This window comes from Labeo rohita, chromosome 5, assembly GCF_022985175.1.
Source record: "Labeo rohita strain BAU-BD-2019 chromosome 5, IGBB_LRoh.1.0, whole genome shotgun sequence".
NCBI classification, from domain to species: Eukaryota; Metazoa; Chordata; class Actinopteri; order Cypriniformes; family Cyprinidae; genus Labeo; species Labeo rohita.
Window position 1 is genome coordinate 45,432,687 of NC_066873.1, and position 27,270 is coordinate 45,459,956.

Here is a 27,270-nt window from a genome sequence, read left to right on the forward strand (position 1 = left end):
TTAAGAAAATCTTATAATCTTATGCTCTCTTCAAAATCTAATTAGTCCAAAAATCTGGAAAAATAATTGGTCAGAAGTATGTGAACACTGTATATAAGACACATTTACTTTTACATTAATACATTTTGCACTGTTCACATTTCATTTGAATGTTCATTTATTTCAAATACTTTATTAAATGCATCATAAATATCTAAAGTAAAAAAAAGTACCTAAAATGTACCTAAAAAAAAAAAAAACCTAAATAATTTAGCTTATTTTATCCATCCATTAAACTAGTGCTTGTTGTGTGTTAATTCAACATTTATTTGGAGAAAACAGCTTGTTTTGATTGCATAATGTTGCAGTTCATGGATTTGGCCATTTCCTTCCTGAAATCTTGAGTTCAGGCGAAAGAAAGAGACATTTTCCTCCACGTGCTTGTAATGTCTCATCGTGTGTTTTATGAGCCGCCGTTGTTGTCGTTTGAGTTTCGGGGATGTAATCGAGAGGGTTTGATCCGACACCAAATCACAAGAAAGCCACACTTAATAGGGAGCACCTTTGATTGGGACCTGCTAGCGTAACATTTTAATTGGCCAAACATGTGTTTATGTGAAATGTGCGGCTCCGAACAGCTGCCGCTTGTCAGCGAAGGCTGTTTTATGGCCGAGGGAACACGGGCTCGTGTTTAAGGATGTTTACAGATGTTATCCGCTCACATTGATCACGGATTGTTCTTGAAGTGAGGAGCCTTAAAGCACTTAAGGAGCATCTCTGGGGGTTTTACCGGCCAAATGACGGTTTACCGCATGACGTGTTGCTGATCGCAATAGAAATAGTGTAGAAGTTTGTAGAAATGAGCTGGAAGTGTTTGGTCTCAAGGTCAAATCCTGGAAAGTCTTAGTTTTGGGTATTCTTGAGAAAGAAAGTAAAACGGCAGATGTCAGTGGATTTATATTAGACATTTGAGTGCTGTTTGTTTGTTTGTTTTATTACATAAATTTATTCCATTTGTTTATTATTATTTTAAGTGTATTTATTCATTTTAATTCATTTTTTTATTTTTTTATTATTTAGTTAATTCTTGTTTATTCTTAATAATGTTTTTAAATTAATTAAATTATTTTTTTTTTAATAAATTAATTTCATTTTAATGTATATAATATATTTTAATGTATATATATATTATTTACTTAATAAAATTAATTTACTTAATTTAGCTTATTTTATTTTTAATTAATTCATTAATTAATTATTAATTAATTAAAATTAAAATGTGTTAATTTTTTTATTTTTAGTGTTGCTTTATTTTATATTAAACTACCCAGACTATATTTATTTATTGCATTAATTGAATTTATTCCATATGTATTTTTTTTTACAATAATTTTAATTGTATTTATTAATTAAAATTTAATTTATTACTTATTATTTAGTTAATTATTTTTTATTTTGTAATTATTTTTTAATTAATTAATGTAAATTAAGTTTTGAATATTTGTAAAATTTAATTTAATATTATTTTATTAATTTTAATGTATAAAATTGTATTATTGACTTAATAAAATTAATTTACTTAATTTAGCTTATTTTATTTTTATTTTTAATTAATTAGTTAATTTATTTTTAGTAATTCATTAATTAAAATTAAAATCGTTTTTATTTTTTATTTTTAGTGTAGTTTTATTTTATATTACTATCTTTATTTTATATTACTACCCAGACTATATTTGTTTATTTATTACATTAATTTAGTTTAATCCATATATTTTTAAAAATTATTTTAAGTGTATTTCTTAATTTTCATTCAGTTATTTAAATTCAATTCATTATTTAGTTAATTCTTATTTTTTATTAATTTAGTATTTTTTTTTAAATGACATTTTAATTTAATATTTTATTCATTTTAATGTATACAATTGTATTATTTACTTAATACAATTCATTTAATTTAGCTTATTTTATTTTGATTTGTAATTAATTAATTAATTTGTATTAATTATTCTCTGTGGTTGTTTTTATTTATTTTCTTTTAGTGAATTTAATTTTATTTTCAACAGCCCAGACTATATTTGTTTATTACGTTAATTTAATTTATTCTGTATGTATTTTTTCAGTTATTTTGAGTGTATTTATTAATTTTAATTTATTTACATTTAATGTATTATTTATTATTTAGTTAATTCTTTTTTTTATTAGTTTTTAATTATTTAATTGAATTACGTTATTTGTAATTTATTATTTAATTTAATATTGTTTTGTTCATTTTAATGTATAAAATTGTATTATTTACTTAATAAAACTGATTTATTTTATTTTTCATTTATTTATTTATTTTAATTAAGTAATTAATTAATTAATTAAAATTAAAATTGTTGTTTTTATTGTTTTGTTTTTAGTGTATTTTATTTTAAACTGCCCAGACTATTTAGTATAAGCAAGTAATTTCACATCTAATTTACCAGTTTAGCCATTTTATGCAGTAATAAAGTCAAATAGTTGCTGTTAAAATGTATAAAATAAATCGAAGATGTTATAGCTGGCCAAAAGTATATATATAAAACATCTGTGCATGTGTACGTTTCATTTGCGAAGTGCTGTGATTATTGCATATTTTACATTTTATTTCTGATGCTGCACTTTTACTTTGCCTCCATTGTAAGTGCATTACTGTAAGTTGAAAATGACATTGTTCGTTTGGGTCCGTTTTAATATTAGATTGCCATCAGATGCAACTTTGATTTTAATAGAGTATCAGTGTATTCATAAAGTTAATAATGCTTTAGAAGTATTTCTCATTATTTGTTCATGTTATCAAATGAAACCTTATTGTATAGTACATTCCTTCAAGGAAGAAGTGGTCTAAGGTTAAAATGGTTTCGGCTTGACAGGGATTCTTCTGTTCTCACACCAGACGGCTCGTGTCCTCCCGCGGCCGGAGACGTAAGACAGAGCTGTCTTTATCTGACCGGGAGCGTCTCTCCTCCCTGTGGGCAGACGGCCAGAAATAAAAGCACAGTTTGATAAGCACAGGGCCGCTGTCTATTTTTATCTGCGCTTCGCCTCTTCGCGCTGATTTAGTGGCGGCGTTGGGCTCTCTGGCTGTAGTACGCACTAAAAAGGCACTTTAGATGGGAGGATACCGTATCTGCACAGTTTCTAACGGCGTTATTGCGTCTGTGGGGTCGTGCTGGAGCGGGACGGATGGGTTTATGTAGAGATCAGACTCCAGGGGCCCATCAGAGACGCACAGAAGTGCTGACGCTCTTCATCACGTTAATCCCACATCTTTGTTCCTCCGCTGTTCAGGGAAAACAACCATCACACTGAACTGTTACTGAGCTGGAAACGATGTCGTTCACTGCTGAAATCAGAGCTTCACGGATAAAGAAAGAAAATGAAGCACATGGTGAACATGTCTGTTTTTGATACGTAGGGCAAATATAAGTTTTCAATAATGATAATAATAATGGTAGCATTTTACAATAACGTTCATTAGTTAACATTAACTAAGAATGAAGAACTGCAGCATTTATTAATATTAATGTTAATTTCAGAATTTACCAGTGTATTATTAAAATCATAAGTTGTTTGATAGTATTAGTTAATGCACTATGAACTAACATGAACTAACAATCAGCGACTGTATTTTTATTAGCTAATATTAACAAAGATTAATAAATAGTGTAACAAATGTATTGTTCATTGTTCATGTCAGTTAATACATAAATTAATGTTAATGACACTTTGTTGTAGTGTTACCATGAAAACTATAATAATAATAATAATAATAATAATAATAATGTATTTTATTAATATTATTATTATTATTATATAAAAAAGAAAATAATTTATTACTATTATTAAAAAAACTTGTTTTAAATACTTAAATACATAAATGTTGTTAATAATAAAATTAATAATAATAATGATGATGTATTATTATTATTATTATTATTATTATGATTATAAATGCTGTTTTAAATAAACGCTGTTACTAAAAATATAGAAATCTAATAAATAAATATAATAATTTATTAACTTTTTTAAATACTGTATTACCAGTAGAATTACAAAAAGGTATTATAATAATTTCATTAGTATTCATTAATATTATTATTTTAAATAATATAATAATAATAATAATAATAATAATAATAATAATGTATTTATTATTATTGCTGTTGTTGTTGTTGTTGTTGTTATAAAAACTGTTTTAAATGCTGATACTAAAAATAATAATAAAATAAAACCTTTTTATTATTATTATTATTATAATAAAAAACTTGTTTTAAATACTGTATTACTAATAGAATTACAGAAAAAAAAACATTTTTGTTGTTGTTTTATTAACATTATTATAAATGCTGTTTCAAAAAATGCTGCTACTAAAATATAAATAACTTATTATTATGATTATAAAACACTTTTAAGTACTGTGTTACTAATAGAATTACAAACATGTATTATAATAATTGTAATGGTATTATTGTTTTAAATAAATGCTGTTACTAAAATAATAATTTGTTATTAAAAACTTGTTTTAAATACTGTATTACAAATAGAAGTAGTAGTAATAATAATAATAATAATAGTTAATAGTAGTAGTAGTAGTACTAAAAAATATAATTACAAAAGACTATTATGAAAAAAAACTACTATTTTTTTTTAAATATTATTTTATTATTATTATTATTATTATTAATTATCATTATTAAGAAGACACATACAGAAACTACTACTAATAATATAATACAATAATAATGTATCTTTTTAGCATTTTGTTAAATGCTGAATAATAAAAAAAAAATATTACTATTATTATTATTATTATTATTATTATTATTAATAATTAAAAAATTAAAAAATATTACAAGTAGTAGCAGTAGTTAAAATATAATTACAAAAGGCTATCAATTATTATTATTATTATTATTATTATTATTATTATTATATGAGTGTTTTTAATATTTTTTATTGTAATAACAAACTATAATATTTATCTTTTATTATTATTGTTAATAATAAAAATATAACAAAATAATAACTATACAATTATAATAATAATAATTATTATTATTACAAATTTAATACAAAAATATTTTTACAGTTACTGTAATGGATATTATAAATGTGTTTCCATTTGAAGCATTTTGTGGTGAAGTGTTGAGAGTCTCTGTGGTCAGTGATTTATTGTGTTTTGTGTGAACGGCTCGTTGTCGTGGATTTTATATCCACTGTTCTGTTTTTGGAGAGCAGTGCGTTATTGCATTTTAGTGACAAGCTGAATTTTGCACTGGAGTGTATGAATGAGCAGTGAGTGTTTCACTCTTATTCAGGTGAAGCTCAATGAGTTTTCATATGAATTTTTATCAGCACTAATTTTCTGTCAATTAACCTTAGACGCCATTTACATGATATTAATCGAGTGTAGAGCACCAAATACAGCTGTAAACGTTTTCTCAGTCATTGAAATGCATGATCACATTCGCAGAGAAATGAACACTTAAGTACTATTAGAAGCAATATCGAGTTGTTGTTTTTCGGCTTTATGAACTGCAGTAATGTAGTGAGCAAATGTAAATGCATGTAGTCATGAAATCAGACTCTCAGTTTGATGAAATCTGTTCAGAGGAGACACGTTTGAGACGTGTGTTAATAAACCGTGATCGCTAGAGATCACATCACCTGAGAGCCATTTCAAAAGCTCGTTTTCTGACTTTCCATCTGTCGGGATCTCAAGTAGCCGATCGGTCTCCGTCACTTAGTCTCTTTCTCAGTCGCTGGTTGAGGATACTAATGTCCTCAGATTTACCGGCGTCTCCGTCAGACTGACGAACGGCGGTTCTTAAAGCTGCGGACGCCCTGCTTCAGTGGATCCGCGGCTCGTAAAGCTCTGCGCTCGCTGATGGATGTGATGGGAGATTGTGAACGGAGCTGCTGTTGTGACGGCCGTGATTTATGGCTCTTCTGTAAGGAAGACAAACTCACTCGAGAGGAAAGCGGCGTCTCGCCGCGATTTACAGGCCCAAACAATGAGCCTGTGTAGATATGAAAGCTGCTTTTATTTTATACAAATTTACAGCATGCTTTATTAAACCCACGGGGCCGGTAAATCCACACTGTTTTATTGAGTTTGTTCGTCTGGTTCAGTGAGAGGAGAAAGGTGTACGGGAACCAGACGAACCGCAGCTCATTAGTTAATAACCTTAATGGATTGATGAAGTGCTTTAACTCGGTCAGTCAATCTGACGTTACGGGAGGGTTTATGCTTTTAAAACTTCCTACCTTTGGTTCATTTGGATCTGTAGATAAAATGACTTCGTTCTGACTTCACATAATTCATTCAGTTCAAGTCTGATGTATTGGACAGACCATTGGCTGGTATTTGGGATATTTTTGAGAATGCTGACTGATATTTCTGCTTATTTGGCCGCTTTTATCAGGCCGCCCCCTTTGATAAATTATTTTCTTGCATTTGGCTTTTTAGATCAAATTCTCACACCTAATAATTCACGCATAGTTGAATCTTTTTTGTCGTCTTTATCATTTACAGGTCGCTAACAGGCTGATGATTTAGAAAGGCTGGGATGTTTTCAAGATTATTGACTGATAACTGTGCTTATTTGGCCAATTTAAAGACTGCGATTCAGACTTAACACAGTGTAAGACTATATTTAAGATTATGTTAACTAATTGATGTCATTTACACATTTTAGTGTCATTTATTAACAATATCTGACCACAGAATCCCAATAAATTTTTTTGTTTTACTCAAATGGAACAGTAAAATGCTCATTAAGTGACTCTCAGAGCGCTCTCCATAACTGATTTGATTTAAAGGAGAAGTCCACTTCCAGAACAACAATTTACATATAATTTACTCACCCCCTCGTCATCCAAGATGTTCATGTCTTTCTGTCTTCAGTCATAAAGAAATTATGGTTTTTGAGGAAAACATTTCAGGATTTTTCTACATATAATGGACTTGATTGGTGCCCCGATTTTGAACTTCCAAAGTGTAGTTTAAATGCAGCTTCAAAGGCTTTAAACGATCCCAGACGAGGAAGAAGGGTCTTTTCTAGCGAAACGATCACTAATTTTTTTTCTAAAAATAAAAATTTGTATACTTTTTAAGCACAAAAGCTGGTGTAGCACAGGCTCTGGGATGCACATCCACGACGCTACGAAATACTGATGGGTCGTTCTTGATTCATTCATTTTGAACAAATCTTTAATGTGACTCGGGAAAAACGAGTTGTCTCAGGGAGTGATTCGTTCAGTCGCACATGCGCAACATCCTATTAGGTTCTGTACTGGAATTAGTTCACCTGTGTCGAGTCTTCCAGTTTTTTGAGTCGTTCCTTCATCTTATTGAGCTGTCACGTGATGAAAGAACTTGTCAGATAAGAGGTGAGGTGAGCTAATCATGGACTAAAGACCCAGGTAAACAATGAATGAATCTTTTCTGTTTCTTGTAGCATTACAGTTGTGTCTTGTTTGTAGTGTGATCAACGTTTGTGTAAGCAGTAGATGTGTTAGGGAAGTGACACATAACATTTTAATCATATTTTGCTAAAACGAACGAAATGACTCGCAAAAAGATTAGAGACTTAAAGGTCTGAGTCGGCAAAATGATCCAAACTTCCCATCACTGCTACGAGTTCATCGTCTGTGTACTCCGGCTCAAAAAGATGGAGAATGGTGAAAAACTCCATCTTATTTTCTCCTACAACTTCAGAATCGTCCGACATCATTGTACCTTTTTGTTTGTAAACAGCGTTTGACTTACTTGCATTTTCTTAGTCTTTACACGTTCGCTTTGTAAACACTGGGTCTGTAGTTCTGCCTACGTCCACGTGACCTTTCGACATGATTCGATAGTATTCAATACAAATTTTTATTTTCCAAAAAAAAATGACAGATGGTTTCGCTAGATAAGACCCTTCTTCCTCTGCTGGGATCGTTTAGAGCCTTTGAAGCTGCATTTAAACTACACTTTGGAAGTTCAAAATCGTGGCACCAATGAAGTCCATTATATGGAGAAAAATCCTGAAATGTTTTCCTCAAAAAACATAATTTCTTCACGACTACAGACAGGAAGACATGAACATCTTGGATGACAAGGGGGTGAGTACATTATTTGTGAATTGTTGTTCTGACTTTTGATTAATTCATCCAGACTTTGACAAATTCTGTGACATTCTGTGTTAAACTGTAAATCAGATTCCATGTTTCCGTCCACGGAATCATAAAGCCCTATTTCTGTCACAATTTCTTCAAGTTAAACCAAACTTTTATTTTGACAGGTTGCGGAAATGTTAGGGGTTGGTCTAAATTGCACAATATTTGACCACAGAATGTCAATATTGATGAATCAAGTATTTACAGTAGTATAAATGTATAGTCATTGACAGAAGGGGAAAAGAATAATCTGTCTGCTCATAACGCTCAGATCATGGTCTCGTACCACAGCAGCCCTGGAAATTCACTGTTCGTCTCTCTGAAATATTAATCAGATGTCAGATGGTTTCAGGAATCAGATGTTTGAGTGTGCTGATGTTTAAATGATGAATGTCGTGACAGTAATACTGATGTGTCGTCATGATTTCACATGCTGCTGCTGCTGCGGCTCTTTCTGTCAGGATGGATGTGAAGCTCTGGTGTGTAACGCTGAGATACTCAACAAGAGGTTTATTTTTCTTACATATTTCTTCAGGAAATCTTGTCTGTGCAGAACTTGTAAAGGCATGACTGTGCAGTTGCTAAGGAGTTCTGGGTGGTTGCTAGGTGCTTTGCCTTCTTGCACCCAGCTGGACTGGTTTAAATAGAGTTTTTAAATAGACGTTTTGACATTTTTATCAGCGTTAAACAGTTTGCATGCTGTTATATTCAGACAATTTGCATCTGTAATTTCATTCCCTTTAAAACGGCACAGCTACAGCCGTGCACATTTAGAAATTTAGTAATTTTGTTATATCATTGTCTTTTTTTATTAGTGTTTTTCTTTTAATATTTTTTAACTTTTACTTATTTGTTTGTTTCTGTTTTAGTGTTTGTAGTGTTTCAACTTAACATTTCTTAAACTTAAAATTATATTTCAATTAGTTGTCAAGGCTATTTCTCATTTTTATGTATAATAATATTTAATGAGTGTTTTATTATTATTTTTATGTTATTATCAGTATAGAAAGATGAGCTTTTAAGATGAGTGTAAATGTGTTTAAATATATACAAAATACTTGGAATTAATTTGATCACCATTTAGTCCAAAAAGCTGTTTATTAGTGATTTTTATTTAACTATTAATTTAATTTATCTCTATTTTACTAATTGTAATACTTAAGCTTATTATATTTTAATTAGTTCCCAAAGAACATTTCTAATTTTCATTCGGTTTTTTTATATAATATATTTCAACTAAAAATTTCAATAAATAATACATATGTATATATGTGTGTGTGTATATATATATAAGTTTTTTATTTCAGCTTTTTTTTATTTCAGCTTAGAAAGTGATTCTATTGTTTAATTATTTTTCATTTATTTTTATTTCCATTTCATTTTTGGTAATTTTAACACTTAAACTTAATTTATTTTGATTATTTGTAAAGGCATTTGTCAATTTTGTTTGTTTTTAAGCTTTAGTTAAAAAAAAACGTTTTATTTCAGAAAGTAATTTTTAATACCAAATAAATAGAAAAATATATTGTTTTAATAAAATGTCATTCATTTGATCACCATCTTAAGAGTCCAATAAACTGAATCAGAGCGTTTTCTAAATCTTTTCTTTTTGCTGATGGTTGCATTTCATTTGTTGCAATAATTGGTGCTGTTGTGGATTTCAAGAGTCGTAATTGATTTCAGAGAAACGGCCACACACACTCGTAATGCTGCTAGTCAGCACTTGATTCGCTTACTGATCCGTTTTTCCTGATTGTAGATTGAGTTTTGTTTAATAACAGTGATCCTCCGGCTTTCCTTTTCATCTGGATGCTCTTTTCTGTGTTTCTCTCTCTCAGCCTCAAACCTCTTCTATTTATAACATTAAAGGCTGATGGTCTGAAAGCCCTGATGTGTGTGTCTGTATAGAGTGAAGTGCGTCGAGTGTGTGACTCTGAGGCCTCAGAGAGACTGTGTACAGAGATAATTCACCTTTCACAGACCATTAAGCTGGAAAACGAACGTGTGAGCACCTCAAGTACCTTCACCCCCTTCAGTCCAAATAAACGCAGTATTTACACCGCAGCCGCAGCTCATAAAAGCTCCTCTGAAGACAGAATGCCCTTTATTCGTGTTCAGTAGAGAGCAAGAGATGGACGCTCACGCCTCAGGTTTCATAGGGGAATACTGTTTTTGTTACCTACCTGGAGAAAGAGCTCGTTTTGCTGTAATAGTTTAGGGTTGACGTACAACATGTTGTAATTTGGAAATGAATGAGGTCAAACCGAGTGTGATGTGGCAAGTTTGATTAGGCAGATTTGCAATAAAGAAGGATTTTCATGCAAATAATCACCTAAATTAGTGTTCAGCTTACTAAATTGATTATATAAGTGTGATATTGTTTTTGTACAGTAGTTTAATAAGCATGAAATTAAAGTTATCTTTTAGACATAATATTGTCTGTTTTTGCTCTATTTCACCATCAAAAACTAAACAAAGTGTTGTTATCTCTGTTACTGAATCAATCAGTGTTTTATATGAATCAGGTGAGTCATTGATTCAAGAATCAAAGTAATTGCTTTTTTTAACAAATCGGTTGAGTGAATGATTCAATGACTCACTCATTTATACACCACTTATTGGTGATTTTACAGTTTTATAGTTAAAGTATCATTTTTTTTAAAACAAATCAGTTGAATAAATGACTCAAAGACTCACTCAATAAGCCACATACTGGTGGTTTATAATTTATAAATAAATCAGATGTTTGAACAAATCATTTGAATGAATGATTCATTGACCCAGTCATTAAGTCACCACATAGCAATTTTATTTTCATATTTAAAGTATAGTTTCTAAATGAATTGGTCGTATGAACGAATCAGTTGACTCAGTGGCTCACTCATTAAGCAGTCCCCTTCTATCAGATTTAGATTTATATTAAAAGTAACATTTCTAAATGAATCAGTTGAATGAATTACTCAGTGACTCATTTTTTAAGTCATGTCTATTAGTGGTTTTAGTCTTGTATTTAAAGTATCATTTCTAGATGAATCTTGTGAAAGAATGACTCAATGACTCACTCATTAAGTCACCACATATTGGTGGTTTTAGCTTCATATTTGAAGTGTGATTTCTAAACCAATCAGCTGTTGCCATATAGTTACTGAATCAGTCGTTTAAATGAATTTGTTGACCCAATGACTCGCTCAATAATCAATCTCATACTAGCAGATTTAGTTTCATACTTGAAAGTGTCATTTCTAAACAAATCAGCTGCTTGAACAAATCATTTGAATGAATGACTCATTGATTCAGTGATAAAGTCACCTTTTTGGTGATTTTTTTTTTACACTTAAGGTATAATTTCTAAATGAATTAGTTGAATGAATGACTCACTCATTAAGCTGCTGTCTGTTGGTGGTTTTAGTTTCATATATTTGAATATTTCTAAACGAATCAGTTAAATGAATGACTCAGTAACTCATTAAGTCACTACCTATTCATAGTTTTAGTTTCATATCGAGTTCTAAGCCAGTCAGCTGTTTGATCGATTCACTGAATAAATGACTCAGTAACTCACTCATTAAGTTATGATACAGTTACATATTTGAAGTGTAATTTCTAAATGAATCAGTCATTTGAACGAATTGGTTGACTCATTAAGCAATCACCTATTAGTGAATTTAGTTTTATATTCAAAGTATTTTTTATTAATTAGTTGATAGAATTAGAAGTATCATTTCTAAATGAATCAGTTGAATGAATGAGTCAATAACTCACTCATTAAGTCACCACCTATTGGTGGTTTTGGTTTTATTTATTTCTAAACCAATGAGCTGTTTGACTCATTAAGTTGCCATACAATTACGTATTTAGAGTATTATTTTTAAATGAATCAGTCATTTGAACAAAGTGGTTGACTCAGTGACTCAATAAGCAGTCTCATACTAGCAGATTTGGTTTTATATTTAAAGTAACATTTCTAAATGAATTGGTTGAATGAATGACTCAGTGACTTGCTTTTTAAGCCGTCACCTATTGGCTGTTTTAGTTTTATATTTGAAGTATCAATTCTAAATGAATCAGTTGTTTGAACGAATCTGTTGACTCAGTGACTCACTCATTAAGCAACCACCTGCTAGCGGTTTCAGTTCTAAAGTATCGTCTTAAAGTAACAAAAACCTAGAAAATATGAAGATATCAGTGTTTAATGTGTGTTTTGTGTGTGTTCACCTGTGTCAAGTAAAGTGATAATGTGATTTGATTTGAGTCGTTTTCAGGCCACAAATGAAGTGTCTCCTGTGCTGTGAATAATGTGTGCATCGCTGCTGTTATTTCAGTGTGCAGTTAGTAGTCAGTCATGTGTAGGATCATCGCTCACTCATGTGATTCATGTTTCGTCTCCAACACCAGCATCAACCACCTGAGTTTTATGTAACACTGTTATTTTTGGCTGAATGTGGATATTATGCGGTCTGTTGCTGATACTTTTATACAGCATTAGATTTTGACATGCTGTTTGATGTTAAATGTGCAGATGTGTCCGTCCAGCTGACTTTGTGTTTCTCATTAAAGAAACAACCTTTGCGCTTTGATTAAAAACACGCTATAGAAAAAAATCAGAGGTAGATCTGATAAGTTTAGGTTGAAATGACTTGGATCTTTGCTCTCGCTCTTGTATTATTTATCCCAAGCAGAGCTAATTAGATCCAGAGCTGAAAGCGGAGCTTTGATTTGAATTGGAGATGCAGATGCACTAATGAACACAGAAACTGGGTAAATGTTTGCGCTGTGATATGGAAATGACTCTCTGCGCTGCTGTTATTGTTGTCTGTGAGGCGTTTTCTTCTGCTGTTTGACCGGCGGGGTGGAGATCCTCTTCCTGATGGGAATCTTCAGTGTCGGATTGTTTATGTCCTGCCGACATTCCACCGGTGGGAAATGAGTGAACGTTATTTCTGTGTCGGCTGGGTTTAAGTTATTGTAGATGCTAGCAAATTAAATACAGAGTTTACTTTTACCTTGAAATGTTTTTCCGAGCATCTTCTGATTGCACGTTGATTTGTTTATGTTATGCTAATTAGGGCCCTGTGAAATCTGTTTGATCACAAATTCTAGATTATTTAAATTCCATGTTTTGTGTTTTAATTTTTCTGGATTCCATTTTAATTACCAATTTAATAATGTATTAAAAGTTTATAAGTTTTTTTTTTTTTTTTTCTCAAATTTCTGACCCCCCCACAAAAAATATCTTTTTTTTTTTTTTCTTTTTCTTTTTCTTTTTCTTTTTCTTTTTCTTTTTCTTTTTCTTCAAACAATTCTGTATTTTGTGTTTACATTTTTCTGGATTCATTCTAATGGGTTTTAACTTTTAGTAAAAACATGTCTGATCAATTGATTAATGAAGCTTTAAGAATTTAACCGTTTATTAAAAATTGAAATTTTTATTGTTATAAAATGTTTTATTTTCTCCCCCCCCAAATATCCATTTAAATTGATTAATTAAATTTATTTTAATATTCAAAAAGCATGCCTTGTCAACTGAATTAATAAAATTTAACTGCAAAAGTTTAACAATAATAAAGTGAAAAAGTTTAACAATAATAAGGTCATAAGAAATATTTTTTTTTTTTATAATAATAAAAAAATAATTGTTTATTTTTCTCGCTAAAATTATTTATTTTTAAAAAAATGTTTTAATTAGTTGATTTTTAATAAGCAAAAAGCATGTCTAATTTATTAAAATGTTATTGATAGGGACCTATGTTATATAATATTCTGTTGGCTATTTTAATTTTTCAGGATTCTGTGTTTTATGATTTTATAAAATAATCAAATAAAAAAACGAAAGGATAAATTAACTTTATTAGTTTAATTGATCCTAAAATGTAATCAAATGAACAGTAAAATTACTGTTCTTTTATGACAAAGTGCTGCACATCTGAGCTTTACTTTAATAAATTGTATTATTATCATTATTGTTACTTTAAGTATTTTATACTGTACAACATTAAAATATTTCTGTCGTAAAGTTAAACTGAACCTTTGTTTTGGTGGTTTGTTGTGGAAATCGATTGGAGATTGGAGTTTCAGTGTGAGTTTGGTAATTTTCCAGTGTAAAGTGACTCTTAGAGCAGCTCTAGAGATGAAGTTCATGTGTTTATGTCCGCATGTATTCAGAGGCTGAAAACACAGCATCACGTGAAACTGAGACATTGAGAACATGCCGACTTTACATGGCAGTCTTTTTGCACTTTATTATTCACAGACATTAGTCCATACTGCCATTTCATTAATTGTACAGCCCTACTTTTACATGTGCCAGGTTCTATGAGGTTCTTCATTTTTATGACTGGATTGCACAGTTCTGTCCATGTTTTTTGCATTGTGAAAATCATAGGGCTCTAATTATTTGAATTTAGAGAGTCCTCTGGCATACTGCACTTAAAACAAGACAAATAAAGCATTGTTTTTCTCTCAGAAAAAACTGTCTTTGATGTCCAGCGTGTCGACCTCGGGTCACGACCTTTGACCTCTGCCTCAGCATGAGCGTTTGACATCTGAGAGAGGTTTGTAGCTGCTGGAAACTTCATCCTGCAACAAACTGATGTTAAAACACACGGCCAATAAAGTGAATCGCCTGCAATTTAGTCTTTAAAGCATTCACATTTTTGCAGTGCTTTGTGGGAGGGTTTGCATGTCTGAACGAAAGTGAATCGTGCTCCAGTCTGTCATGATGCTGTTGTTGTGAATTGGTCTTTATTGGAGTTTTTTGTAATGGAGAAAAAAATAGTTCTTTCAAAATTCGTTCAATTTAAAGGCTTTGCTCTCAATGTGAAAAAGCCTTGAAGTTGTTTCTGCGTTTTTGACGCAGTATTGCGTATTGTGGTCCGTATTAGTGTTAGACTGATGTATGAGCCTGTTTTTAAAAAAATGAGACTGTTGGCAGTCGACTTTGACAGTAGATGGAAGTTGTAGTTCCTCTTTTTATTTATTTATTTTTTTTCAGTAGTGCTGTTTACATTTTATTTAAAACATTATACACTTATGGATGCTGTCAGTTTGGGATTGGTTTGATTGCTCCTCAAAGCTTCATTTATTTGATCTAAAATACAGTAAAAATTGTAATATTGTATTAAAAGGTTAACAATACTTGGGCCTTATGAAATGTTTTATTTTACCCCAAATTTCTTTTTATTTTTTCCCAAATTATGTGGAAATTATCTAGATTCCATATTAATGGTTTGATTTAAATTTTGACAATCAAAAAACATGTATAATAAAATGAATTAATAAAGTTTATTATATAAAGTTATTACAATTTTAACAATAGGACTCTTTATTTTACCCAGTATGTCTTACTTTTTTTTTTTTTTATTTAGTACCAAATTCTGTTTCCTGTTTCTGTAATTTTTTCTGTATTCCTTTTTAATGGTTTAATCAAAATTTGAATCATAAATGTCTAATCAGCTAAATTCATCACATTTAAACAATAATTTATTTAATTATAGTAAGTTTATTTAATAATAATAATAATAATAATAATAATTTATTTAATTTTATATTTTATAAAATTTGTAGCTATAAAAGGACCCTATGATTTATTTATTTATTGATTTGTCTTTATGTTTTCTGGATTTTGTGTTTTTGTGCTTTAAGGCTTGCATTTATCTGATCAAAAATACAATAAAAACAGTGAAATTCTGAAATATTATTACTATTCAAAATCGCTTGTTTCTATGTGAATCTATGTTAAAATGTAATTTATTTCTGTGATCAAAGCCGAATTTACAGCATCATTACTTCAGTCTTCATGATCTTTAGAAATCATTCTAAATTCTATATTCTGATTTGCTGCTCAACAAACATTTCTGATTATTATCAATGTTGAAAACAGTTGTGCTGCCCAATATTTTTGTGTAAACTGTGATGCAATTTATTTTTCAAGATCCACAGGTGAATGGAGAGTTTAAAAGAACAGCATTTATTTGAAATAGAATCTTTTGTAACATTATGAATGTCTTTCCTGTCACTTTTTAATCATTTAAAGCTGAATAAAAGCCCTAATTTGAACTTTTTGTTAGAATTTAGGTGTTGACAGTTAAATAACCCCATACTACTAGACTACTAGTGTATGTACACTTATAAGACAGCAGAAAATAACAAAGACCTCACACACACACACACACACACACACACACAGAGACGATCCCTCCCTATCCTGACAGGAAGGAAAGGCCAGCCTAAACAGCTAAAGGAAGTGGAGGACGCAGAGCGTCTGTAGTCCACTATAGGAGACTCGCGCGACTACGAGCAGACGCTTTGTAATATTCATATATGAACAAACCGAGACTTAAAGACTGAAGATGATCGCACGCTTGAGCGTTTCATTTGGAGTTTAGCAGCAGCGACACGTGAGGCGTCATACCGGTGACAGTCAAAGGTGAGCGGATCAGGAGTGTGTGTGTATGTGAGATGATGATTCCCAGCATTCCTGTCGGGCGGCACAGGCACCTCTGACATGTTGTCAGGCAGCTGGGTAAATTAGCTCTGTGTGTGTGTGTGGGTGTTATTCCTGATAAAACACACCGGCTTCTTCTTGTCATGATCCGGCAGCAGCTGCAGAGCTCGACTGAACTTCTTCCTGACAGACGTTTCAGTAGCTGTTTTTATTATGTAACGGCTTGTTAGTCATTCCCATATTTAAAGCATTATGTAATATCTCATATTGGCAGGTTGGGACTCATGTAGGGCTGGGTGTGTTACAGTGTGTCTCTGTTTATTGGTGTTTCTGTCACTTATCACTATCTATATTAATATCTATATTTATTTTGAAATTTCAGGGCCAGTTTTTTAGCAGGGATACGTTCAGTTGATCAAAAGTGACAGTAATGACATTTATAATGTTACAAAAGATTTCTATTTCTGATAAATGCCATTCTTTTGAACTTTCTATCTGTGAATCCTAGAAAAATAAAATGTGTCACAGTTTCCATAAAAATATTGTTTAGCACAAATGTTTTCAGTATTGATAATAATCAGAAATGTTTGTTGAGCAGCAAATCAGAATCTTAGAATGATTTCTGAAGGATCATGTGACACTGAAGACTGGAGTAATGACGCTGAAAATGCAACTTTGATTGCAGAAATAAATTACATTTTAACAGATATTCACATAGAGAACTGTTATTTTAAATTGTAATAATATTTCACATTTTTACAGTATTTTTGATCAAACTAATGCAGCTTTGGTGAGCAGAAGAAACTTCTTTCAAAAACATTAAAAATCTTCCCAACCACAAATGCACTGTTTAAAAAAATTCTTGTTGTAAAGTTTTACACGTTTTACAAAAAAAAAAAATAAATAAATAAAATAAAATTTTTATTACTTTTTTTTTTTTTTTTTTTTTTTTCAAGAAAATGAGAAATGAAAACTAGCTATCGTGTGACACTGCTGACTGGAGTAATAATGTTGAAAATTCAGCTTTGATCACAGAAATAAATTGATATTTTAACAGATATTCACATAGAGAACTGTTATTTTGAATTGTAATAATATTTTACATTTTTTACAGTATTTTTGATCAAACAAATGCAGCTTTTTCCCAGAATACTTACAGCTATTTTAAATTCTAATAATATTGCACAATTTTACTACATTTTTGATCAAAACATTAAAAAAATCTTAATTATTGCAATATTACAATACATTTTCTGTGCTGATTTTGGTGGGGTTAGTGTGCAGATGGAGTTAAATGTGTTAAACTGAGCCTAGAGTCATCATATTAGTCACAAAATGTGATAAAAACCGCATGCAGTGGGCTGAAGACATGCAGAAATATTGTGAACATTGGTTGATCAAAATCTATATGTTCTGTATGTGCAGATTCTGAACTCAACATAAACTATGTGTGTGTGTGTGTGTGTGTGTGTGTGTCAGCATTACTTGTGTGGTTTAATGCATGTTAGTGTTTGTGTAGAGCTGAGTGAGGTATTGAGTCTCAGACCTGCTTTCACAGCCATTAATGATCCGCTTCAGACTTAATGAAACGAAGCGGAACTTAATGAATTAGAAACTTGAAAACCAGAGTCAGCAGTGACGACTGGATTTCCTGAAGCTGTGCTTCTGTACTGGTTTTGCTTAAATTTCAGTCAAAATATTTGAGAATGGAGAATATTTTTATGCAATAATTTTTTTTTGTTTTGTTCATGCTTTATATCTATCATTCAAGTTTATTTCACAAAAATAAACTAGTTTTTCGCTAACAAGTTATATATTAGCATATACTCTATTTTTGTTAAATTTCAGTCCAATTTTTTAAAAATGAAGAATATTTGTATGGAATATTTCATTGTTTTGTTCATGCTTTATATCTATTGTTTGTGTTTGTAAACTATTTTAATAACAAATTATATTTCTAGGATATACTTAATATTTTTGGTACATTTCAAATATCAAAATATTTGAGAATCAAAAATATTTATATGTACAGTATATTCACAACTTTTTTTCACAGCTTGCACAAAAAATTACTTATTTTTAAGTATAAAAAATGTTTCACCAAAAAATTGAGTACTTTCATGGTTTAACTTTTCATAAAATAAAAAATAGTATTTGACCAACAAATTACATTTTTAGGAAATACTCAATATTTTTTAGATTTCAATCGAAATATTTGAGAATGGAAAATATTTTTATTGTATGTTTAATTATATATATATATATATATATATATATATATATAAAAATGTTTAATTATAATATAAATATAATTAAACATACAATAAATAAAAAAAAATATATATATTTATATATATATATATATATATATATATATATATATAATTAAACATACAATAAAAAAAAAAAAAAAAAATATATATATATATATATATATATATTTAATATAAAAAATATTGAGTTTATCCTAAAAATATAAATTTGTTTGTTTTTTTTTAATCCATTTTTATTTTATTATTAGTTTGTTTAGCTTTAGTTATTTAAGTACTTCAAGTTAAATTAAATAATGAGAAATGTTGCCTTCACAAATAATTACTCAATATTTTGAAGTGTAAAAATATTTCTAAATTTTTGGTGAAACATTTTTACACTTAAATATTGAGTGCATTTTAATGACTGTGAAAACAATATAGAATATCATATACATTTTTTTTTTTTTTTAGATGTAACAAAAATATTGCATTTATGCTAAAAATATAATTTTGTTTGGGTTTTTTTTATTATTTTTATTATATTATTATTTTTAAAAATATTTTTAATTTGTTTAGCTTTAGTTATTTAAGTACTTCAAGTTAAATTAAATAAATGTTGCCTTGGCAGTAGCTGAAAGAAAATGTTGCATTTTTGTCTATATTTTGTTTCAGTTAATGTTAAACATTTTTGTGTTCTTAGTTTTAGTTAACATGAATAACCCTAGAAAGAATTAAACTGTTTTGCACATTTAAGCATAATGACTATAAAGTTGTGCATGTAAACCTGTTGTTTGATATGGAGGCTGATGTGGTCTAGTGGTTAAAACCAACCCGTATGTTGCCGGTCGATTCCCTCAGGGGTCAGTAATAAAGATCCGGTTGTGTGTGAGAGATTCAGCTTCTTCAGCGCTCACGTGACTCCATGATATTCATCTCGCAGAGTCCATTAAAGAGGAGCACGAGGAGACGTGGAGATCAGGTGTCATATTGAAGAGGAAAGGCTGAGCACTCGATGCTTTTACCCTAATTGTGAGCCCTAGAGAAATGACATTGACGTAGAGTCAGAAGTGAGCGTGCTTCATCATGAGCGGGTCATTAGTAGATTACAAACACCACCGCGTCTGTGTGAATATGTCAATCAACTGGCCGACAGCACTTACGTGAATTACTCAACGATGGAGTTTTTATAACACACACACGTTTCATGAATTGCAAAATTCAATTTGAGAGCGAAACAGAAGTCTCTTAAAAAAAAAGCTCAAGAGTGAAGTTTCTCAGAAATCAGTTTTTCTCAGAAATCAGCTGTGTTGAATTAGAACGATGTTAAAAAAAAATCTTAAGTTAATTTAATTTAAGAGTTTGCTGTTTGATTTTCTGTTTGTAATAAATATCACCGTCTCCATAGTCTCTTAAAAACAGCTGAGGGTTGTTTGGACGTGATGTTCTGCTGGAGAACTCGAAGAAAAGTTCAGTGAAGTTTCTGGGAATGGCGTCATTGGTAACACATGGAGTGAGACGCGTGTCACGGCCCCTAATCTATTCAATTAGCCGCTGTTGAACGACCCCCTCGTGCCGCATTTGCTCTCTGGCGTTTCTAGGATTTTAAAACATCAGGGCCTGGTGGTGGTGGTGGGAGCTCACATCATGCTCACATAAGATTTTGTTAGACACAGGTGGTCGAACCTGGATCTTCTAGGGGGGTCCGGGGGCATTAAACTGGGGGTTAAAAACCTTGTCACACTATGAACAATATTAAATAGTAATCACTGCAAATAGCAAACACATCAAAATTATAACTTTACAAAAATATGTTAGACAAATAAAATGTTAGATTTGAAAATGTATTTATAACTGGGCCCTATTTTTTTTCCCAAATTCAGTTTTTTTTTTTTTTTTTTTTTTTTTTTTTTGTTTTTTTTTTTTTTTTTTTTTGTTTTTTTCAAATTCTGTTTTCTGTTTTCATTTTTCTAGACTTCTTTTTAATGGTTAAATTTGATTATATTAATTAAAATGTATTTAATCGTGTAATTAATTAAAACTCAATATTTTTGTTAAATGTCAGTCAAAATATTTGAGAATGGAGAATATTTATGGTATTTAATATGGTATTTATGTTTTTTGTTTGTTTGTTTTTGTTTTTCATTTTTCTGGAATTCTTTTTAATGGTTAAATTTAATTATATTAATTAAAATGTAATTAATCATGTGTAATTAATTAAAACCATGAATCTAATACAGTTTGCCGTCAATTTATCAGAAGATAAGAAAAATGACATGTTTAGGACCCTATGAAATGTTTTATTTTTTCTCACCTTACGTTTTATTACCAAATATGTTTTAGCATGTCTGTTTATTTTAAATGCATAAAAACAACTTTTATTTATTTTTACAATAGCCTTATGGAATGTGTTGTGTATTTTTCTGGTTATCAAATAAAGGTATAAAATATTAATTTAATTGATCTTTTAATGAAAATGATATTTTATTTTTGGCAAATAAAGGGGATTTACTATTCAAATTTAAAACATGGAAGAAATATTGTGTGAAAAAATTGTATAAATTTTTATTAATTAATAGTAGTAGTAGTAGGCACATACATCATACTGAATGATTAATAAAGTTAAACCGAACTTTTACTTTGGGTTGCCGTGAATACCTTTACATTTCTGTGTGTGTATTTGATGCTTGTTTTACTCAGATGAAACCATGAAATGCTCAAGAAGTGACTCTCAGAGCAGTTCTGGAGATGTTCTTAATGTATTTATGTCCTCATTTAGTAAAACAGACACTGAAATCACTGCGAGCGTCAGTATTATGTGTAGTAAATGAAACCGCGCGTCCTCCCTTTTCATTCATAAAAAGACTTGATTTAAGTTTAATGACCAACTTTTGATTAATTCCGTGGAAGACAATCACACAGTGATTTCAGTCTGGTTTTCACAAGAGTGTCGTTTGTTGTGTCTGAGGCTTTTGAGATGATGACATTATGAACTCTCAAAAAAACTTTGAAGGAAACATTGTCCAGACGGCCTTTATTTGTGTCTGAGGTCATGTTGGCCGCCTTTCCAGCATTAATAGGATGTCTAAGATTAGCTGTTTAGTTTTTTTTTTTGTTTTGTTTTGTTTTTTTACAAATTTCATTCTTTTGTGCGCGTGCGTGATGTTTAGATGTCTTTTTTTTTTTTTTTTTTTTTTTTTTTTTTTTTTTTACTCTTTACAGATTTAACACATGGCTTGAAATTTTGATTTTAAAAATCTAATATTATTTTACTTGTACGTGCAGCTGTATTGAATTAGAATTATATATTTTTTAAATTCTTAGTTAATTTAATTTAGTATTTTTTCTATGTGTGTACTATTTGAAAATCAACTTTCATGCTACTATATGGGCAGCTGTATTAAATTAGAATAATATATATTTTTAATGATTAAAGGTAATTTATTAAATTTAGTATTTGTGAAATATTTAAACATCAAATAATATTCTATTTATATATTCAACTGTATTAAATTAGAATAATATATATTTTTAATCTCTCATTTAATTTAGTAATTTTTCTGTTTGTGTAGTATTTGAATATCCACTCATATTCTACCTGTATATGCAGATGTATTAAAGTTAATTTATTAAATTTAGCTTTTGTGTAATATTTAAAAATCTAATAATAATAATAATAATAATAATATTTTACTGTATTAAATTAGAATAATATATATAATATCTAATTACATTTTGAAATTTTAATAATATTCCACTTGTACATGCAAATGTATTGAATTAGAATACATTTTTATAAATTATTGTGTAGCATCTAAAAATCTAATATTTTACTTGTATATGCAGTTCATCTAGTAATTTTACTATTTAAAAATCTAATAATATTATACTTATAGATGCAACTGTGTTGAATTAGATTTTTTTTTAATTCTTAATTAAATTTAGTCATTTTACTGTTTCTGTAGTATTTGAAAATCTAATAATACTCATATGGAAGTAGATTTTTAATCTTTAATTTTAATTAATATTTTTTTATTTGAAAATCTAAAATTGTACTACTGTATGCAACTGTATTGAATTATATATTTTTATATTTGTGTAATATTTAAAAATTGAATAATATTGTTTATATATTCAACTGTATTAAATTAGACTTTTATGTATATGTATAGATAATTAATTTGACTGATTTTGCTAATTCTTCAGTATTTGAAAATCCAGTAATATTGTACTTGTATAGGCAGTTTTTTTATTAATTTAATTTTGTAAATGAATTGTTAATAAGTTTAATTAATTAATTAAATTAATAAGTTACTTTAGTATTTGTTTAGTACTAAATATCACTGCTACTATTTCTGAACAACGTTCATATATAATGAAAACTGATAAATCAAATTTTAAGACCTTTTAATATAATTTAATAAATATTTGAAGTTAATTTCAAAAACTGATTTCTGTATTAATGAACATAATGTTACAGATGCTGTCAATAGAAGTGGATCTTTTAATGGTTTAAATGTGTATAGTCAGTCATTCAAAAGTCCTGTTTAATTAATTTAGTTTGTTCTGCACCAAATGATTTTCTTTTGATGCAGTATATCTTCATCTTCATTACTGTAGACTTGTATTTTAACTTAAAATATTACATCCCTTCTCTCATGTGGCTTTTCCCCTGTTTCCCTATTAAAGTGTGACAAATTTACAGAGAGTCCATGAATGTTTTTATAAGGTCAGTCTCTGTTCTGTAACACTGTATGTAAGTGTCTTTTTATTAGACAGAGCTGTTTTTATATCAGCGGCCCGCAAAAACTCCAGCTGGGTTTCATTTGCGCTCACAGCGTCACGCTCCGCACAGGAGGAATTTTCCAGGTGTTTCTTTAATCACGAGCGGACACCGATTCAGGAAATGGACGAACGACAGGAAACACTTTCAGGAAGCAGATTCTCAGAGAGCAGCCGCGACAGTTTTAGGCCTCGAAAGATAATTGTTACATTCAGTTGGATAATGGTAACTAATAGACAAATTACTGGTTAGACTTTCTGTTGTTTTGCTCTGGTTAGTGTCATTCAAGTGAGGTTTTTATTGTACTTCATACATGATGCAAATGGCAATAAACGACTTTGATGTTTAATTTGAGTCCATAAAGATTGAACTGAACAGAGAAATTATTCAAATGAGATAATATAGTATGGATTCTGTAAAGACTCCAGTTCATATTCATCGGCTGCTGTCGCTGTCTGATGGAAATGCACGTCGTTATAATAGAGGTCAGAGGTCAGGCTCGTTAGAATGGATTTTCTAATTGCCTGACTGATTGTTGCAGCGGTCGCTTCCTCTGCGTAATTCATCTGTCTTCATTCTCGCAGCGTTCTGTCAGTGTTCGCCTATTGTTTGTCATTTCTAACTGCTGTTTTTTATTAGGCATTTGTCCTCGTCTTATGAAATCTCAGCATGTGTGTTTGTTACCCGTTGTGAGTGTGACGTGATTGCGACAATGAAAAAATATTTAGGGCCAGCTGACCCGATCAGCATATTTGTGTTTGCTCTGAGAGGAGCTTCAAAGGTTTCTAAGTGTTTTTGCAATGTTGAGTAATGTATCACAGACATATCTCACCAATCCTTTCAGAAACACAGTGTTGAGAGAGTGAAAATAAGAGATTCATTGTGTTCGTTGATTATAATGGAACTTTGTGAGATTGTGATGAACTAAGATGAGGGACAGCTTTTAATTACTTTTAAGGGAGTTTGTAAATGAGATATTGATTTAATACAACAGTTAAATAAACAAGAAGTTAATATTAAACAACTTACATCGTCTGACTATAACACTATTGCCTGATTTTGCTCTATTTCGTCGTCAAAAATAGTTTGAAACGAGTCACACGAGCCGCTGCGCATCTCCATTCAAACACAGCGCTGTTTCGTTTATTAAACGAATCTAGTGAGTCAATGATTCAATTTCCCATTCATAAAGACAGTAGGGTTGTGCAAATAATCTGATGCAATTATCATGCGCATCTCGTCAGTAATGCCAGTTCTGTGATTAATCGTAAGTCACTAAAAGAGTCGCTTGCATTATTCCTAAGTGAATCAGCTGTTCGAACGAATCAAATGAATGAATGATTCAGTAATTAAATCACCGACTTGCCACCACCTACTGGCAGTTTTAGTTTCGTTTTCAAAGTATCTTTTCGGTTGCTTAAATCATTTAAGATTTTCATATTCAAAATTTAATATTTACAACACTAATCTCAACATGAATTTATAAATTTGATTGCACTCATGCCACCTCTGAGCCTCATTAAACACATGAAAATACACCTACAAGACACTTTTGTGTTCTTCTGTGCACCTCTGTAGTTCAAATTAATTTTACAACTTATTCTTATTCTGCTTGTTCTTATTCTGTTGTTTCATTAGAAATGTTATAAAAATAATTAAAAAAAAAATGACATAAAAGATGACATACTTGAAAAATCCCATTACAAAGGTAAAAACAAAATTCCCCTGTAAATCACTTTAAGGAGTGAAATATCACATCATAATGAGAAGGCTAATTCTAGATTTTTTGACGATCACAAGTGCTCCTAAAAAGAAAAGTGAGCATAGAGTCCTGCAACTAATGCTGTAAACTATACAGGGAACCCTCTCATTTGATACATAGTATTAGAGGTTAAAATGAATGAACTGAACTGCAGTTTTAAGTTAGATACAACTCAATTGCGCACAAGGTAGTTTACATAAAAGCGTGTCTTATGTATAATTAAGTGTAAATAAGCCCCTCAGGTGTTTATTTTTTAATAGCAAAATGGTATTTATTGTTTGAATTGTGTAATTAAACATATTTGATTTAAAAGCTGAAACTTTGTTTCTTATCATAAGTACCAAAGCACAAAGCTCATTGTGATTGGATGGGCGGTGCATTACAAATAAAGTTTGGTGAAGTGAAAACTGCGGATCTGGCAACCCTGACTTGAACTATGGGTGATTCATAGGGTCAAACAGAACCTGTGCTATTATTGTTTTAACCTTGACAGCCCTAAATCCAACACAGGAAATGTTGTTGCTGTCTGACACATTTTTGATTGACAGGAAATAATTGTCAGCCGTAATCATCAGCTGTTTTTTTAATCGATGGCCGTTAATGCAAATAATTGCTTTTATCAATACATCGGTGCATGTAAACCAAGCACACTCATATATGAAATGAATACTTTGCAAACTAGTTGAACAGTCTTGCGAAGTTGTGGCTAGTAGCTGTGTTGTTATTTTGCTTAAGGGTGATCATAGTTTTATAGTATGTGGGAAAATATGTAGTCCTAAATAAACAGTTTTAGCCTGAGCTGAACACTTTCACTGTAAAACACTCACACACACACACACTCACACACACACTGAATGCAGTGTTCTCATGCCAGACGCTGATGGTGTGAGAGAGAGAGAGAGTGTGTGTGTGTGTGTGTTTGCCTCGTTCTCATAAACTCTCTGGGTTTGTGTTTGCTTCTTCCTGAGCTTCAATTTTGTTCAGCAGAAAGAAAGAACTGTGCAATTTATTTCTTTCTCTCCACTGAGATGTGAAATAGATTTGAGTAGACATCACAGATTCACTGTCTGATGTCAGTAGTGTGTGTGTGTGTGTTTTGTGTTTCCACTGCAAAAACATTTTACTCATAAAGAAATGAATGATAGATTTGTCAGATATGTTTAGATGATGAGGATCACACCACATTTTTTAAAATAAATGCATAATTTTATTCTGCAATAATAACTATTTCAAATAAATGCTGTCCTTTTGAACTTTCTATTCATCTGTGAATCCTGAAAAATAAAATGCATCACAGTTTCCCCAAAAATATTGCACAGCACAACTGTTTTCAACATTGATAATAATCAGAAATGTTTGTTGAGCAGCAAATCAGCATATTAGAATGATTTCTGAAGGATCATGTGACACTGAAGACTGGAGTAATGATACTGAAAATTCAGATTTGATCACAGAAATAAATTACATTTTTAGTTAGATTCACAAAGAAAGAGTTATTTTAAAATAGTAATAATATTTCACAATTTTTTCAGTATTTTTGATCAAATAAATGCAGCTTTGGTGAGCAGAAAAAAGTTCTTTCAAAAACATTACAAATCTTCCCAACCACAAATGCACTGTTAAAAAAAAAGTAAAGTTGTAAATAAATATTTTAAAGTATGTTTTAGAAAAAAATACAATTTCACACTTTTTATTACATTAATAATATTTCACAATTGGTCAAATAAATGCAGCCTTGGTGAGTCCTGTAAAACATTTTTTTTTTAATCTTAATTTTTCCATACGGTTAAACAGTAGATGTTTATATGACATTCAAGTTCAGTAGAGAAACAGACCGTGTTTGTTGTGATTTTTAACGTCTGCGAGT

General features: G+C 30.2%; 1 protein-coding gene across 3 annotated transcripts in view; it reads left to right on the forward strand.

The window, feature by feature from the left end:
• The window catches only part of mcc (MCC regulator of WNT signaling pathway), a 112,328-nt gene that overhangs the window by 20,027 nt on the left and 65,031 nt on the right, over positions 1 to 27,270 (forward strand). The gene's annotated exons all lie outside the window — the stretch shown is intronic.